The following is a 20,519-nucleotide window of genomic DNA, read 5'->3' as shown; positions in this document are numbered from 1 at the left end:
TTGAATTCTTAATTTTTTGCTCGTTAAATTATTAAATATATCAGATATCAAATTAAGATAATGATACACTTCAATACAGTAATTAGTGTTAGTACACTCTTCGATCACGAAGACAAAAGGAATTATTATAAAAAAAGAATTTTAAGTCTTTATTGTTTTTTAGAATGCGTTAATCATTATAGTTACGTTTTGTTTTATAATTCTAGTTTTTTTGCAAGTCATACTTTACAAGACTAACGGTTTTTGGTTTAAATATTCTTTCGCGGTTTGAATATTTTTTAATTGGCAATTGGCATTGTTAAGCGGTGACGTAATCTTTCAATATGGCGGATGACGCGAGCTACCCTTCTTCCCGCGCCCGCGCCCCGTAATATCGTAGTTTCTTCGGTTGGGCAACGTAACTGCCACTCGTCTCGAATGATTTCACCTTGCGATGAATGAAAATAATAATCTCGGTGAAAAGTCGCTTAAAACTTTTATCATATAAACTGATATACGTTACTAAACAGTGTTTGTGCTTGTGAGTTCTAAAGGTGGATTCGTGGTGTAAGTGATAATACCAGTTCTTCCTTTAATTGTGAACTACAACGTCTACAACTCATGTTTACGTGCTGAAATACGGCACAGAGAAAACTTGGACATCTTCGCGTATTCTGAATCGCCCTTTAATGGGATCTTGTTAATTTACAGGTAAGTGCTAATTCATTTTTTAAATAATAGCGGCGAATTAAAAACATCATGTTTTCCTTGGTACGGCATTTGTTAGTATGTATTTTCTACATCTAATAGTAAACTGTTTAGTTTTTTTCAATGCACAGATTGTTGTGTGTAATTGAAAGACTTGATTTTTTTTTCGTATTGGAATTTCTCGGAAATACGTTGAACGGGCGATGGTTAGGGCTGGGCGCGGCGTTGTCCCACTTTTTGTTATAGTAAGTACTACTGGGCCACAACGTAAGCCATGACTGACTTCGCGACGTATAACTGTAAATAATTGTAGCTATAGTACCAACAATCCGATAAGAATGTTGTCGAAATATTACCTTTATATTCAAAGTTACCTTTCTAAAAAATATTAATCTAATTAAAAATGCACTTTTTGAAAATATATTTTTTTAAACAAAGTTTGAATAAAAAAATAATCCACGAAATTTATACCTTGTGTAACCTAGCTTGTAGTGTTTATAGTTATTTCCATTAATGACCAAAGCCATTACATTACAAACCGGTCGCTAGTGCATAATAATTAATGTTATATTATTTTTAACATAAAAACTGTCTGAATATGTGTAATAACAAGATATTTAGTATTTTTTGTTATAAAGAAAAATATACAATATAATTTTCACTTAGTAATTTAGAATATAATGAATACATTAAAAAAAAAACTTTTTGTTTTTTTTTGTCTGTAGCAAAGACTTCCTAACATTTGTTTTCAATTTCAAGTTGGGCTTTAAGAAGGTACAAATAGTCAGAAGATGCAATATTGACACACATTGACTCTTTGCTACCCGAACATAATATGATCTATAATATTATTGGACTTATCAGTATTTTTTTATACAAATGTCTAACTTGAAATTATTTGTACCAGTTTAAAACTGAAGTTGCATAAAAATTTAATTTAACAGACAGTGAATTAAGATCATTGCCTTATTATGCATATTACATTTTATATTTGAAAGGACCTTGCATTTTGGACCTTGCCTTTAGCCTCAACCTTTTAACTAGAATGGACCCAATGACATCACTTCATCATTGATCATAGACCATAATAGTTTCCCTGATGTCATCAATAAACATTTGTATCCAAATCTATAGTTATCAGTTCAAAATAAATTCACTCAGGTATATTTAACATGTGAGGTTTATTTGATTACAGTATAGTCAATTGCTTTCTTAATAAAACTTGACGGTTCAGTCTGGCCTCCTAAGGCTCCTTAGATAAGGATATTTGCCTAGTTAGTGGGGTATTATAAAAATGAACATACTGAACCTAATCATAGACCTAAGTTATGCTTGCTGTAACACAATGCAAGATATTTATATTTCAGAAACATTCTGTACTGGCAACATTTTATATCTCATCAAACAGAAACAAATATCGTTCTCATCAAATAGATGAATGACCTTCTTCCCTCAAATAATTAACTAATTTTATTCTATGTATTTTCGGTTTCAAAAGTTGACTTACTGTGTCCCATTTCATTACAAATGGCATTATTCAAGGGATGGTCAAGGGGGGTTGTTATTGTGGTAAACGGGTATCTTAAATACCAGGAAACACATTTGTAGTTCCCATGGTTTCGTAAATGTCTATGGGCACCAGTGATCTCTTTTTTTGGTTTAATTAGCTTAAAAGCAGATGACCCATCTGCTTTTAAGCTAATTAAACCAAAAAAAGTATGAGAAAGGGTATACTATATAGATTAAACGAGAACTAAAAGCAAATTCTACTTATTCATAACGGTTACGATAAATTCCCGATACCAATTCGATTCATCTGTTTCCGAACCGAAACTGGATCGTTGTGTTAGTAGAATAGGTAAACAGCTAAAGGGCAGTTTGCGTTTCGATTTGACTGCTATAAAGTGACAGTTTATTAGTAGAGTTAGCTCCCTGTCTTGAGTACAAACGCCCGGGTGCGAGCAGTGTTCTGGCAACCTCCCAAGGATTTTAAAGAGACCTCCTGTGGCGCTTCACCGATGGTTTGAGACTTCAAAATCATCAACGACGCGTCCGGTTTATTGTCAACCTGCACCCTGGATAAAGGCGGGTGGTTTAACTCCCGGTTACCTAAAACCTATATAACTCAATTTCCGTTCCATATCCAGAGTTATAAGATCAGTGTTTATGAATTATTTATAGTTCAGAACAAGGAATGCGTTACGATCAGTGTGTACGTGTGTTTATTTTGCTAATGGCGGTGTTTATACGACGATAAAATGTTGGATGATCGTATTCGTAACCAGGGCAGCGTGTCAGAAAATAGTTTTATTTCTAAATTCGTTTTTTACGAGAAAGAGATTATAAAATTTAATCTTTCCGTAATAAATCTCGTGTTGTGTTGTAGATTTAAGTGTAACTTCTCGATCTAAATACATAAATAAATATACAGCACTAGTTGACGCCCGCGAATTCATCAGTTAATCTAAGGTTGGCGGCGCATTGGCTGTGTAAGGAATATTTAATATATCTCACAGCTCTAATATCTATGGGCGTTGGTGACCACTTACCATCAGGTGGCCCATTTCCCAGTCCGCCTACCTATGACAAAAAAGTTTTTAATGTAATAGTTTTAGTGCATCAACAACTAGAACAAGTACAAAACGGAAGATGGAAAATAAATCAACAACGGAATTAGTAACGATAAAAAAAATATGTATGTTAATTTCAACTATAATTATTTTTCTGAACATAATAAAAAATACAGATAAAGTTAGACGTATAAAACTTTATTGCACCCAATTGCATAAATAATAAGTAGTACGGAAAATATTAAATAAAAATACACGCGAAGGCAGGTAGCCTTATCACTAATAGTGATCTCTTGCAAGCAAGCGGGTGTGTATGTATGCGGGTATGTCGACATACAGACAAAAGTAGTGCAAAAATATAATATTAAACTAGTTTTCTGGCTCGGTAGAAAAAAGTAGCCTAGCCCTTCCATGGGGTTCAGAGAAACTGTGTAACTTCTAGGTTAACAGATAGACAGACATACATAATTACTTTCGCATTTATAATATTAGTATAAATTGCGTAAAATATACACATACCTACATAATATATTTTCCAGTCTCATTCCATTCAAACTCAAACTCAAACTCAAATACCTTTATTCAATATAGAAGTATTACACTTTCTTATTGATTGTCAAGTTAAACACTACCACCGGTTCGGAAAAAGAAAACACCCTGACCTGAGAAGAAACCATTAGAAATAGTTCAGAATATATTCATTAAAAAAAATAAAACTAATGCATTTATCACATTGGCACACCTTGCGTAAAAATTCGTTAATAAATCAATGATATTTTTATCATAATGTCATTATTCTTATCTACTGAGCAAAAAATATCAACGCGTGAGCAAACATGACCGCGTATGAATACCATTGATGAATTTGTTTATTCGTGTTGTACAAGCACGGCCTTCTGTTTGGTATTTTTAATTTTTTGTTCACGGAATACTATTATTTAAATTGTTTCGTGTTCTTATCGTAACACTATAAATGAGTGCGTTCATTTGAATAAATATTTACTTTACAATAAAAACGACATTGTCTACCTGACTTGACCTAATTCGGACACGGTGTCCATATTAAGTATAATTAAGTGTTTGCGCAAACACTGGTCCGATAACTTACGCTCTTAATCCGATGGGATAACAATCTATCACGACCGGATGGAGTTCAGGTGCAGTACGAAGAAGCTGTTGCTTCACGCTCTCTCTGAACGCTGCCTAATTCCAAACTTAATAGAATTTCTTAACAGATATACTAAATTACTTTTTAATGGTTCGACCCTGGGTTTGAACTCTAGACCTCTGCATCTGCAGCCTCCTAAGCTAATACGAAGCCGTGTGTTGTACGAAGTTCTTATTTACTTTTTACGAGTACAATAATACATATACATAGTAATTGCTATGGAAATTATAAATATTATATCTTGTTTGAAACATTTATTATGAAACTATAATAACGTTATTTACAGTGGAAAAAAGTATTTTTATCGAACTAATATCAAGTATTATAGACGTAGAAAACATGTACAATCTTAAATCATTATTTTAGATCCTTGTAAATTTAAGTGAGTTTATAGAGAGCTTGTAAATGAAGCCAGATTTGTTAGATTACAAGATTTTAAACAGCGATTTCTACTTGACCTCAGTGTACACGATTAACGATTATACATTCGTATTATTAATCTCAATTTATTTATAAATGGTGTTGAATTTAGCTTGGCTAGCTTGATCGGAAGAGTTAATTCGAAATTCAAGCTAGAATTCGTAGATAAGGTTCTTAGTTTGGAAGGTATCTTGGTGATAAATAACATCGTTAAGAACATAACTTCTTAGTTCCTAAGGTTGGTGATGTATTGGTAAAGTAAAGATTGTTCGATATTTTGTAAAGCGTCAATGTCTAACTACTTTGATGACCAATAACCAGCAGGTGGTTAATTTGTTTGTCTGCATACCTTCTTGCAAATAAGATAAAATAAAGAAAACCCATGTCCACAATAATGTTGGATGAAATTTTGGCAACTGATGATTCATTAACGACAGTTTAATAGTTTGTTTATCATAAAATAAAACTACTTATTATATTAACCTTAATAAAAATAAAACAAATACTTTTTTGTAATTATGATCACATGTAAAAATTTGAACTTACATCCATATGTTTACAATTATTGGTCAGTAACTAAGATTGAACCCAAAATAAGTCGCAGTAGTGTGCACTTAGTATAAATACAAAGGTGATATTTTACATAGATCTCACCGTTTACAAAGTTATCTGATGTCACAGTTGCCTTTAGTTGAACTTCTCAAGGTTGCCACCATAGGCCCCATTGTTGTGTTCGTAATTACATAATGTTAACGATTCAATGGTGTCTCGAAAATGAAAATGATTTTTTTTCTCGGACGTTTAACAGCTTTTTTATATTCTATTGTGAGGTACACCAATTTTGCTATATTTAGCAATGACCAGTAGGGATTAAAGATCTTTAATGATAACTTGGTAAAGCAATTTCCTCCATTCTTTGGTGATAGAGAAATATGGTATTGGAAATTTGATATTCGGCACTATCAATTCGAAATTACAGATATATTACGTCCAAAATATTGGATTCAGTGAAATGGCGTTAATGAAACAACATCCTTTTTGGAGGCAGTCACGTGTTAAGGAAGATTGGGGCCCAATTCCATCACCTTTTCTTTAACACAGCGCTCAAGATAATTAATAAACAAAGGAAATCTTAGTGATGCTGGTCTGGATTATATATCGCGTTTAAGACGTACTTTATCCGCTGGACCATCTTGTGTCTTTATAACTTTGACGTCACAAATGTCAAGCATATGTCTATTATTTATAAGGCTTTTATCTCACAGAAAGCAATTTTTAAAACCTACTTTTACTTACGCAATAAATACTGCTCCTTATAACACTCAAAACGTACCCTAGTAGAGGTAAGGTTGACAACGATTGCTTCATACTTAGAAAATGTCGTAATGTCTGTCGTGCGATCGAGTTGCAACTAAAATTACACACAAAGTATGATAAACCAGTTGACTGTGAATGTATATTTAATTTGAGAAAAGAATAAATATTGAGTTCTACCGGTTCTTCTTCGTTAAATCTACTATGCTACTTTAATATGACAAGTACTTGGTGGCAGGGCTTTGTGCAAGCCCGTCTGGATATGTACCACCCACTAATCAGATATTCTACCGCCAAACAGCATTACTTAGTATTGTTGTGTTTCGGCTCGAAGGTTGAGTGAGCCAGTGCAACTACAGGCGGATGGGTCATAACATCTTAGATCCCAATGTTAGTGGCGCGTTGATGATTTAATTAATAGTTAATATTTCTTAAAGGGGCTATTTCGAAGGACGATGTTGTCCAATTACTATCAGTTAGCTTATTTGTCCGTCCACCGGTCTGTATCATAAACAACCAAAAATATAAGAGTCTACTTAAATAAGTAACATTTTTATTTGTATGAAATGCATTTTGTTTTAAACGATCTTTTATGTATGTCGACGTGATGTCAGATGCAATCGAACTCGCGGGTGACTTGCTCCAAGTAACCGGAGAATATAAATCATAAACATTTTGTGCTTATTTCTGTCTCAATTTGCGTCCATAAATAATATTTAACGTCTTGTAATCAAGTGAATTTTGTTCGAACTGGCCGTATTATGGCTGATTCAAAAAAAAATATCTTAAACTCATTCAATGCATGCTAAAATGTAAATACTTATAATGACTTTATGTGTTAATTTCTATCAGTTGCGTTGTGAAAGTATTAATTTTAAACGGTAACATTAATTGTTTTATCGTTGGGAAGTTCGTTCATTGTTCTTTTATCTTAAATATTATTTCTGCGGAGATTTTCCAAACCGTCCGCCGTTTAAGTTGCCGCAGATGCTTCTGGACAAAGAACTTTATTAAATTGTATCTTTAATTTTTTCTTATTAAAAAACTTAACTTTTTCTTGTTTAAAATCTTATAATATAAATAGATAATATTTGTAGAATACTGGTTTATTATTTGTAATACTTTTCATTCATCGAAATACTAACTAGTAAATCAATTGAATTGTATATATACACCAACTGACGTTTTTCAAATTATTTTCTCATTTAAGATACTAACATAATATTAATTCCTGCCTTCATTTCTATCTTCACTGTGACGTGTCACGGTGTAAAGGTCTCTGGGTTGAATACCGGAACGTGACATTTTGCATTCAGCTGACCTCATCTAATTAGATAGACGCTTTTAAGGCCGTTAAACGCTGACTGTGCATCATCGAGTTGAAATTTTGTCAGACAGCTTCGGACCTTTCTTTTTAAGGACAGATGTTTAGAGAAAGAAGTATGTAATATATTGTTCATCAAATCAAATAAATCAAATTTGTAAATAAATAAGCTAAAAGGAAGGTAAGTCAAATATGTTTATATTTATCGTAATAACCTTAACCAACTTTATAATGGTTATTTTTATTACTACAAGTATTTAAAACGGGATATTTTATAGGAGTTTTCAGCATTTTAGAACCTCTATGTCATATCCAAAATAAAGTATTGGAGACCTTAATGTTGGAATAAAAATTTATTAATGCTGGAAATAAATGTTGGATTGAACTTATTCTTGTAAAGAACCAAAACAATCAAATAACAAACTTGCAAGAGCGGTTATTAACGGTCGCTGCAAATTTCAAACGTAAACCAGTTCGGAAATGTTCGTGTATCCAAAAAGATCACAGTTTTTTGTGTCTTTAAATGGGTTTGTCTTCCTCTTCAACCAGTTTTGCAGCGATTACTTAAAAATTCTGACCGCTTTTTATCATCGGTCAAGAGTTTATAATTTTTTTTTTTTACTTTCTTTATTAGGAAACGAAGAATCTTCTCGTAACTGTTATGCTGTAACAAAGTATTTTGTTATTTTGATCTTTTAATTACTTATTGAAAGGTAAATATGGAACCCTGGGAACAATGTAAGCCTTATTTGGGATAGAACAAAATATAGACAAAATATCTGCCATAATTTTGGCTTGGTTATTTTTAAAAAGAGTGTGTGAAGCCTCCAGACCTCGTCTATAATAATGATTTTTTTTTATTATTTTTAAAAATATAGTTTTAAAATATGACAAAATTAAAATTCTGCTGCGTTTTTTTCGCACTTTTCTTTTCGGGTTATATCTGAACCGGTGGTAGATTTTTTTCAGTGAATAAGCAAGTGTACGCTTCTATATTGAATAAAGATTTTTGAGTTTTTACTATGAGTTTTGTGTTAACTAATATCTGATATTATTCATAACGAGTTGGATATTAAAGCTAATTTCCCTGGTTTTGCCAACAAAACAAGTAACGGCAACCAGTTATCATATCAATGAAATTTTTGTTTTTGCTAACCTAGGTATTTAGTGCAGGATAAGCTCCTCTATTCCCCGACCATTTTTACTTTATCTTTTTATTTTAGTTTGAACGATGAGAACCAGTGTAAGTACAATTACTAAAAACATTAGATCTTTGTTATGAATACTTCCTGCATAACAATGTTTTTGGGCGAAGCTCATTTGTATCAGGTAGGCCATTAGCTCTGCCTTCATAAAATAAAATAACAAAGTATATAAAGCCAAGGCATACCGGAGCCTTTAGTCGTCACCACGTCGCGACACACTCCCGCTAGTCGACTTTCTTGGATCTCATTCAATCAAGTCGTATGCCCATATCGAGGAGAGGAAACGTCTCTCAGGCTGCCCGTCAATGTATAATTGATCTAATCAATTACTAACAGGAACTCTCCATGGGGGTTCGATATAAACAGTTACTTCGGTCCTGTTACTTATTATAAGTTCAAGATTACGATTAAGTATTTCGTACCTCTTATTACTGAATAGCGATAAACAACGATAGCCTTATTGTTTACAATTATGATTCGTCTTGTCTTTGTGAATACAATTAAATGCGTTTAAAAGTAAAGATAAAATTTATTAACTTCCCGGTTCATAAGATATTTTACTTGCTCGCTATTTTAAGATTTTAAATATTTAGGAAAACCATTATTTTCTTATCTTTGCTTTTATTTTACCACCTACCACCTAGTTCTACCACCAAGTCACAACAACAAGGTTGAGTTGGATAACCGTCCCAATATAAATAATCCAAAAAATTTAGTGAATGGAGAGTACATCTGCGTTTATACATTCACATGTGAACTTGTGGTTTAAAATACTCTCTTATAACAGAATATCCACAAAAGTAACATAAAAGGATGCAATACTACGAACATAATCTGTATGACTCAGACAAATATTTGTCACAAGCGAGATTTGAGGGATCACGACGGATCTAATTGAAATATCCAGGCCCAAGGAGGACAAGTCAAATTAAAAACAAAGCTATATAGCTGAGATACAAGTAACAATTTAGGCAACCCACGCGATGTCGTTTGGCCGGGTCCTGTGTGGGCGGAACACAGGTTTCCTAGACGAGCTCGTTGCGTTCATTAACACTCATTGAATGTAAGCGTTTCTAAAAGTAAATAAACAAGAACATACGAGTGAATAACCTTCAAAGGGAATAACTTCAGTAAAACATTTTTAATGATAGATGTATAAAATGATATTTCATATCTTAAGTGATGATAGTAATTATCTGAAAATTCAATTCCAATGGGCCACCTGATGGTAAGTGGTCTCCACTGCCCATCGATACATTCAGAAATATGAATAATTCCTCATATCACCAATTCAATTAGGAAGGAATTTGTTATGTCCCTGTAGTCACTCACCCTTCAAAGGTGAACACAAATATACTGCTTAGCGGTAGAATATCATATGAGGGTATCAAGACAGTCTTGCCCAAGTAAGTTTGTGTTATTATTTTTCTCGATTTTGTGCCGTGATGGCAGAAGTCATAAAATCAACATGTATCCAACGAAATTCCGCTAGATACACATTCCAACCCACAGTAGAACTTGTGGTAAAATAACCTTAAAACTTTTACTTTAAAGGAGAGGAAATCTTTGGCCCGTAAAAACTTTTCAACAGTAATTATTTTAACTTAATATTAGTGGCACATATTCCGTATTTGTAATAATTGCCACGATTATTAATACGGGTCCTTGAATAACTCGGATCACTGCAGGAAATTTCCTATAATTATTATTTAACAATGCTAAAAATAAATTACGATCAATTTTCCGTATTTGAAATTAAATGAAACTTAATTTATTTCTGATTGTTATTTAGTTTCATTTTATTTATAATATTTTTTTTATTTACCCGTGTTGTATTGTATTTGCAGACTTTTATAAACCTTTTTTTTATTGGTAGTACGCCTTGTTTGATGACAGTGGTGGCCCACTGGTGTAGCTTGAAATCGATATTGTCTCGAAAAGGACCGTATCACTGTAATCATAGCCCAAGTGATCGTAATATCAATGACCCTTTGACCATTTGTCGTAGGTTGCAACTCTACTACGCATTTGATCTTTGAAAGTTTAAAATTAGAATTACATATCACGATTTTCAGAAAACCAGCAAACTAGTTGATATCACGAAATGAAATAACACACGAGAGCGAGTCGTCGCAAGAAGTCATCATGTAAAAATAGCTTCTGACACAATAGGCCCCAGCCCTAATCACGATCGTGTCAAGAACACAGTAGTCACTAGTCTGATAACCTCCTGATTCATTGGTGACTTTAAATATCATCGATGCATACGAATTATATACATATGTAATAAAATAAATGTACATTAAAAGGAACATCAAGTTCGTAATGTTACTAAAATTTATTTGTCGTCTGAGCGAAATAACACACCTGTGTGTAGAAAAATAATTTTCTATGGTTGATATGGTCGATTACGTGATTTAATTTGAGACTGAGAGTTACTAATGAATGTACTACGTTTATACTTGTATAATGGTTATAAAAACTTTGTAAGATTCTATTTATTTACTTGTCTACTCTTTGATATTGATGTGTGATTAGAATTGAAGTGAACATTGTATATAGTGAATTGTAATAATAGTTATAAAGTTATCGTATTGTTGCAATCACAACTAGATTTACAGTAAGCGGGGTATGTCCCACTGGCGAAATGCCAGACCACCCCAAAAACCGCAACGGTTTCTATGTCAAAAGAGCATACTTATTTCTTAAAGGCTGGCAACGCACCTGTAACCCCCCTGGTGTTGCAGATGTCCATGGGCGGTGGTAGTCGCTTTCCATCAGGTGAGCCTCCTGCTCGTTTGTCCCTATACCATAAAAAAAAAAAATTGTGGACGCCACGGGATCACTTACGTCTAAAACTTTGACGCCCTGGAGCTTGCTTTGAGGGTCAAGAGTAAGGGTCAGCCCTAACTTAGCTTTTCAATGGCGGTTGAGTCAATTTGGTACCAAACCAAGGTCATTTTGGTGGTTAATAGTTTTTAATAATTGTAAGGCGATAAATGCAGTATTCGATTTATTTGTCATAACATATATATATAGAACGATGAAGTGACACATTCAAACATTATCTGGAATTTAATCCTCCATTGAAATTGAAGTAGATAACGATATCTCTTCAGTTATAAGAATGCACTTTTAAAATCAACGACGTCTATATGCAAGTTTTTTTTTTACAAAGAAATGTTTTAACAAGAATATCATATTTTTTCAAGTTTCTTCTTCACGGTTCAGAAATTCACTTACACTTTGCTACAGTGAAGTTGGAATTTAAATTTTTAACGAGTTAAGTTTTTTACTTTGATTTTATAGTTTGCAACAAACTAACGAATGGACGTCCTCTAGATAAATTTCGGTCACGGCCGCGGAGTTTAGCTACAATATATTATCTTGCTCAATTATGTTCGCAAACATCCCTGTGTAGTGTGATCTTTGAACTACCTATTTTTCTATCTCATGTTTAGATGAGTCGGTATCTGATACGATCGGGGAGAGTTTAGGCGGAGGATCAACGGCTTCACGTATTATCCGAGGCCCGGAAGAGTTTAGACTGTCAATTCCAAAATCCGGTGCTACTGGAAATCTCTTCCTGGGAACATGAAATTTTTAGTAATGATTTGTTTCTGAATTTGATTCCAGCGTACCTTGAGTTCTGTAGCGTAATAGGCAAGATACCAACGCACCAGTCTGCTTGAGACCAACTATTATTGGATCATGTATTATACAATTTGATAACGGTAATATGTTTTTAAGGAATTCGAGCGACAGCGATAATTAATGTATCAATTATATCATGTTGTAATCGCTTTAAAGATATTTTTGTTTATAAGTAAATGTATATTGTTTGTAATTTTATTAGTCATAGTAATGTGTTAAGATTGTATTTCCCCTGGTGAAAAGCTACTCTTGATTAAGTCTAACGACAAACAGCTAATTGAGCAGCTGTTCAGGTTCGAAGAGCGAGAGAGCCAGAAGGGACATAACATCTTAGATCATAGTTGCTGGGGCATCGACGACGTATATTTATTTATTTACTAGGTTACGCCCGCGGCTTTGTTCGCGTTTTAGGGGTTGGTTGTCAGGTATTATGCACATAATATCTTTATAAATTGTAGTCTATTTGTTATAATAATGTATAATAATTACATACATACATACATACATATATTGTATACGGTGACATAAATAATAGATAATAACATTATATATATAAACCAATTACGAGAGAAAAAAAAAACAAAAAGTTTGCGGACAAATTAAACCGAATATAATTTTAAAATGAAATTTGAACAAGAAATTAATAATAAATAAAAAAAGGATTAGCTTACATTTCTTACACTTATCATCTCGTAGCGTAAATGCCAGATCTAATACACAAATTAGAAAAAAAAACTATAGTTTTTGATATATGTATATAGTTTTAAAATGTGCAACATACATGTTACAAGCGAAGCTAGCTTAAATATAATAGTCACGTCACCGGTTAAGGTCACAAAGCCCACCGGTTCTGATTTCGCTTGGCTTGAACGCGGTAATCGCTCGGGTCGTTCAACTGACGATATAATCAATTTTATTTCTCATTCCATCTAATCAATGCCAATTAATACATTCAAAGGAATGGCGTCCACTAGATTTATGAAACGTATTTAGTGAATGTTTCTGTGATTTTATAATGTAGAAGTTTTTGATGAAAATATCCTAAAAAATAAATTTCTAATTTTCTAAAAATAAATCGAAGAACAGGGAGAGTTCTATAAAACCAATGCTTTCCTTAAACATCCGACTGAAGGCTACAGTACAAAATTACCAATATTTTTCTTTGTATATTTGTTCTTAGTATAAAAGTTTTATATATTAGCTACCCTTGCAAAGCCAGAAAGGATACCTAGTACCACATAAAATTACCGGTATGTAAGAATAAATTACAATAAAGCCCATTGCTTTCAAAAGTTTTTATAATAAAGGCAAATTTTTACCTTCAATATCTGAGTTACATATTCAACAATAACCGTTCAGATAAAAGATCACGTTTGTTTTGAAATTTGAACTCCATAGAATAAGTTTCGTTTTAAATTCTTGTATCTCGGAACCCTAATTGCATTGCAAAACATTTCGGTACAGGTCCGACCGGTCGCGGTCGTATTTATACGGATGATGTCACCAACATTATACGATCGATTTAAAAAATATATATTTTTAAAACGACGACGACGGTTTTGGCGCGCTACTTAATTTTGCGTGGTATTATAACACGCGCTAGGTTAATTTTGAATGAATATATTTTGATATTTGGCCGTTGAGTCTCGCTACCATTAAGGGGTAATGATATTCTTCTATATGCAGAACATGTGCTATGGTTAGTGATGCTAATGTTTCTTCTGTAGATGTTATATGGTCGCTTAAATTTCAATTTATAGATCTATATTTGGTGCTATGTTTTAGCAGTTCAAACTATGACGTATTTGAACCAGAAATAGACATCTTTAAGCAAAAAACGTTGGAATTAATACAATTGTTATTTTTATATAAATATCTAAAGAAAATTGTGTGCCCATAAAACATGGAAATGAAACTCTTGGCCTTTAAAATAAAAATACTTTATTATTGTAATGTAACTTATTATTAAAATTTTAGGTATTTTCGTCAGTTCTCCTCAAGATCTAAAGAGCTAAATTTAGTTTGCAATAACAATCGTTAAATGATAGTAGTATAATTATTATGTGATTAAATTTTAAGTTGCTATCGGTTCGCAATGTAGATTCTATCGAGAGGAACCGGCGAGAAACTTCATTGTTACCATATGTTAATTATGTAATTACATTTTAATGTCATAGTTCATTAAGTACCTAAGTAAAACTACTTAGTGAGTACAATTAGGTAATAACTTTGTCCTTAATGCCTTTTTGTGAGGTCGTGATGTCATCGTCTCTATGTTGCATGACAAGCGTCTCTTATGTGTTCAAAGCAGTACCCAAATTGAATATTTAAAATTCACTCACGTATTTTGAATTTTATTTGATGTATACGGGGAGTTTGTTATATGGAGATAAAACTTTTATCGAGAAAGGTAATGACTTTGTTCTGTCCGTCCGTCCGACCGCCGTCCGTCCGACCGTACGCCGTCTGTATGTCTGTCTGCCCGTCTGTCTATGAAGCTTTCACGTCTGAACCACTGACCAGAATTTGATGAATTTTAGTATCAAGCAAGCTTGTACTTCAAGGAAGGACATAGGATTTACCTTACTTTTATATGCCTAAAAACTCGACCATAACACGCGATTGAAGACTAGTATAATGTATATTTAATTAGTGAAGTAACTAGTACCTGTGACTTCGTTCTAGTTCAATGTGTATGGTCGTTATATGTCGTGGATGAATGCATTTTTTTTTAAAATAACTTTAGTCCTTATGTTTATGCTATTTCTATGAGAAATCATTAACAATTGCTTCAAAGTTATTTAGTGACACTCAATTGATAAGTTCCACAAAAAAAATGTTAATAAATAATATGTTACATTAAAAATAGGAGTTGATTCACTTGATTACTAATGTTGAAAATATGTTGCTACTAGTATAAATGAAATCATATTGGTATTTATTAAACAAAGTTCAAATAAATCGGCGACTATTTTTATAAGCATAGGTCTATGACGTAATAGTGCTGACGTCATCTCCCTAAACCAATCTGGCCCATCATAATAGCCCAGCTCGAGTTAGTTTGGAATGCCGATAATAACACCATCTGGCTTCTTTATGGTATCTCAAACCATAACATTTGTTACATCAATAAATACTCGCGAAAATTATAGAACATTAATATTTAAAAATAATATTCGGTAGCTTGAAGAGTTTTTTGTTACGTGATTTAAATTTATGTAACAAAAGCTTTAGTTATAAAATTATTTGTAGAGACTCAAGTGTTGTCTGTTATATTTATTAATGTCTTACTATTATGATTTTATATTAGCTAATTTATAAATGTTCTTTAAATATGTAATTAACTATCTAGGTCTTATATATAAATAAAATATTAAAGCTTAGATAGTACAAATACCATTAATAACTCATATCGTAAAATAGTAGAAAAAAATTAATAACCCCATTAAGGCAGTGTTTGTAACATGAAAGCTAATTTTCCTCTTAGAATTTAAATGGGCTTTTTACTACGTCTTCGGTACACGCCACTTTTATAGCTGCGTGACGCCGAATACGATACAAAAGACGATAATGGCACTGAAGCTTGCGTTTCCACTACATTTAAAAATTTATGACCGAACTAATGATAATGTCTTCTCGAAGTTTTGTTATTCGTTATATTCCCTCCTCCCTACCATACATGAGACGTATTACGTTTGCAGTGATGGGTATTCCATAATGTATTTCAGTTGGATAGTTTATCACCATCGAAACAATCCATATTCTCCATTATCTTCAGCGATAGTATATCAAGAAATACAACATTTAAAAGTATTATCTTAAAAACTTTCCTTTTAAGTAATATTTTCATTGATTCAGCTTTAGTTTCTCAACTTGCGAACGCTGTTCCTTCGACTACTGCGAAATCAACTCCCGACCAATTGCAATTCCGATTAATGGCAAATTCGTTAATTTAACATTGATTAGCGTTTCACAAACTGCAAGAGTGGTGTGGTTGATGTCTTGTTTAGTTACATTTCGAGTTATTGATTTAACTCTCATTTGCGCTGAACCTCTAACAGGATGATGAATGAGTGTGATCTCATCTCGTTCGTCATCAACGCCATCATCTCATAAACTTAAGGCCAATAAAACTTTGATTACAATCAGTTTTATACAAACGGTCTAATGTTTAGAACTGCGATAATTCATAATTATGATTTATATAGTCATAAATATGAAATTAGTCACGATATTATATATATGCATTATTTAATATGGAAATGGCTAAAGAAAAATATGAATGTTATTCTAATAATAATGAGTAGTCATTACTAACAATGCAAAAATCAGCCATCGTACAAATTATGACCGAGCGGAATTGTAACTAGAAGTTAGCAGTATTTCCTTGTCGAATTGCCATTCTGATCCACTAGGGAAAAATTAACTAGCCAGTATAGTTTAACAAGTTAAAGTTTATGCTCTCTAAAGTACATTGACAGCGAAACTGTCCACTTAAGTCAAGTCTCTGTGATTAAACAAGATGATACAAATTTAGACATAATGCAAATGTTAAAACATCTAATGGATTACGTTTTTGTTTAATTTAGTTATTTATTAACATATCCAGTTTTTTTATTGATAGTATGATGTCATGAAGAGTCTTCAACAACGCGATCAGTTCTCTCAATGTCATATTTAAATTGTATTCTCAAGCATTTAACTCTGTTACTAGATTTATTGAAGACCATTAATTTCGATTAAGGCTTGAATGTCAGACTAAGATCTATTAGGAACACTAGCGTCCTTGTTTTGTTCTAAGTTGTTTATTTTTATAGTAACATCTTGTATTTGTTTCGCTGCTGGTACTCCTTTCGTTTGTAGTAGTTCTGGAGCCAATTGCAACACGCTTCTCCAATGCGGGTTGATGGATACACATTTTGCTGATTTTAATTATATTTAGGTCTTTAAACGATATTTTTCGTCACAATAAACCATAAACAAAAATGATATGCTTATAAGGATCGTAGAGGACGCTATATATAAACTATTTTAATATTTATATTTATATTACTATTTTAATATTTATATTAAAATAGTTTCACACGATATAACTTTTTGACATTTCACGATTGTGTTTTGCTTTTATAAGTTTAATGTTTGTTCTTAGTTTTACAGCTTTTCATGTAAATGATGTCAAGAGTTTGATAAGTTCAACAATGTCGTGTCTTCTCATAAAATCTTCGTGATAAAATTATAGGATTATAACGTTTAACAAAACACTCAACTACAACATACACATACCCGTCTGGGTAGGTCCCACCTACTCATCACATATCATACCACCAAATATTCAGTACTGGTATGGTCCGTTTTGAAGTAAGTGTAACTACAGGCACAATGGACATAACATCTTAGTTCCCAAGTAAGATGGCGCATTGGTCTTGTAAGGAATGGTTTATATTTCTGACCACAGGTAGCCCATTTGCCCGTCCGACTACTGTTAAGTAAAAAAAGATAAATAAAAGCTAGTAAATGATGTTCTATGTATATCAACGACATGATCAACCATATATTCCACACAATACTCGCGCGAGCATTGTATACATACTGCGTCCATCCTGCTTCTGTTAGTGCTTACAGCGGAACGAAATGTTTTGTGCTATTATGCGCTTCTCCATTAGATTTTTACATTGATGTCACGGATTGACTGTTTTGTTCTGTAATTATCTTGTAATTTTCAAGCTGACCTTTGGCAACGTGTTACACTTATGGATTCTAAATCACCAGAAATATTTGTCGTATTATTTCTGACTGATTTCGTTCACGAGTGGCAAGTATTCTCAATAAAGACTAGTCAACTTCTTAGGGCATATTCTAGTGAACAAGTGTTCAAGCCGCAATCACAAATGGACTTTCTATTTAAATGTCCAACAATTCGGCAAATGCCTCCAGTCTTGTTATGAAGATTTCATTGAATATACCACACTGATTCACTGCGTGGCAATATTTACCGCAGGCCATGAGAATATTCAAAATTAAATTATCCTTTATATAATTACCTTAAAATCATAATTAAAATTTTATAGGATTTAATTTGATGTAACATTCCGAAATATATTAAAAATACGAATCGGTATATAAAAGCATAACAAGCAGGAAGAACTTTGATGGGGCTTGCACGGGTTTTGAACCGATACTTGAAGCTATCAGGTCAGTTCAGCTCTCGAATTGGTTAATTATATTTTATTCCATCCACGTGGCACTTCGTTCGTTAAAACACCACTTATATTGTATCAAGATACGCGTGGGAGGCGGTTTCGATTTAATTACAGGAGTTCAGCATCGTCTTCCCATTGTGTCGGCAGAACAAACAGATCGACGTGGAATTATTGACCTTAATTGGGATGACGTTTGTCTTCTCCGTATTTATTGTTCTTTATTATTAATTTAATCTGTGTGTGAACACGTGTGTCATTATTTCTTTAAGTCAGACATCTGGAGCTCTAGTAATGTGAATATTTTTTATTGGTTTCCTGCTTTACTGTTTAGAATCTTAGCATATATAACGATATGTCTGAGGAAATACGTAATAACAAATTTATTATGAATGTTCCGCCCCTACTGAGGCAGAATCTTATCAGACAAATTCAGATTTCCCTGCGATCTTTTCATTTACAGCTGAACACGAGATGAATAAAACAAATTAAGGTGTCAATCTTCAGTTAAGATTGATATATACGAACCACTAAGATGTCTTGTGTGTATATCATGTTTAATGTATATGTTTTATTTATATAAAAACGTTTATGATAGTGGGAGTGAACAGAGGGCAGTGATAAGCTAATCACTACACAGCTCTCACTCTCATAGCACAGATAGTAAAAATAAGATAACTATGACATTAATTATGTTGCTCATTTGTTTACACTATGATTCAATCTGGCGCTTATCGATTTTAAATAATGGGTTCTTTGAACTTGATCTTTGACTGCGAGTTATTTTCAGTTAAACTTTTAACTTGGTGTCGCCCAATCATCACATATCCTGCCATGAAAAAGCAACGCTTTGTATTGTTGGGTTCTGGGACGACTGAGCCAGTGTAAATACAGGCACATGGGATGTAACGTCTTAGTTCCCAAGAATGGTCGCACAGTGATGATGTATGGTGTGCTTTTCAGTGCCACCATGTCTATAAATGGTGGTTACCACTTACCATCAGGTGATCTTTTTGCAAGTCTGTCTACCTATTTTGAATAAAATATATACTTATATATTCGTTTGTTTTTGTTGCAGGTAATATATTTGTGGGCGAGTTCTCTCCAAGATATCTGAAGATCTGATATTATTAAGTACCCGTATATAGTTACCTTGAAATTTTATATGTCAATATTTGTACCAGAAATTTCTTCGGAAATCATTGAAATCGTGTAAATTTTTCGCCTTGTAAAATGGTCACGTAAAATGTTATCTATGACTGATTTTATTACACTAATACAATGTCGTCTTTGTTGTTCACAAAGGCATTAGGTATTACGACGTGTACAGATTTTTTCAAGACGTTTTTCTTAACCACGTGTATGCTAATAATTATGCACTAGAAAACAGCAGGCATAATTTTATCCGCATTTTGTTCTAGTTGAATTTATAATCCCTGAACATTTAAAATAACACGGTTATTACACAAAAACAACGTTATATTGGTCATAACTAATTAGACGAAATAACACAAGTGAAACCAATATCTAAATAACAATAATATAAATGTAAATTATATTTACACTAGATACACTACATAGGGAGGGATTAGACACATAGTTTCGGTGAAATTAGTGGTAGTCATAGCTTGGACTTATTTATTTACTTATGAAGAACATATAGTTGTTTTTATTAATCACTTTTTATCTAAATCCCAATGAACATTACTACGAAATGTATTAATATTTTACAATCAACAGAAGTGTAGTTTAAAATATAAATACAAGTAACTATATTTATATCAAAAGGCACAAGGAACACCGAACAAGAGATCCTCCAAAGTTGTTACCGCAACCGTAAAACGCCATTGTTTCTCCGATTTACCCGTTCCAAAAACACGAACCCCTTTTTTGAGAAAGTATAAAGCGTATAGACAAAGTGCGTCGCCAAAGTGCCGGTGACAAACTGAACCTTATCGATACGAACTTGAAAGCTTAAAA

The 20,519-nt window shown here is 32.8% G+C and overlaps 1 protein-coding gene across 3 annotated transcripts in view; it reads left to right on the top strand.

The window, feature by feature from the left end:
- Positions 1-353: 353 nt before the first annotated feature.
- Positions 354-20,519, top strand: part of LOC125073264 (protein 4.1 homolog) — a 74,866-nt gene continuing 54,700 nt past the window's right edge. For all 3 annotated transcript variants that reach the window (XM_047684009.1, XM_047684008.1, XM_047684007.1), the window contains exon 1: positions 354-690. The gene's annotated coding sequence lies outside the window, so the exon portion shown is untranslated. The remainder of the gene's footprint in view (positions 691-20,519) is intronic.

Source organism: Vanessa atalanta, chromosome 24 (genome assembly GCF_905147765.1).
Source record: "Vanessa atalanta chromosome 24, ilVanAtal1.2, whole genome shotgun sequence".
NCBI lineage: Eukaryota > Metazoa > Arthropoda > Insecta > Lepidoptera > Nymphalidae > Vanessa > Vanessa atalanta.
This window is presented reverse-complemented; position numbering and strand designations above follow the sequence as displayed.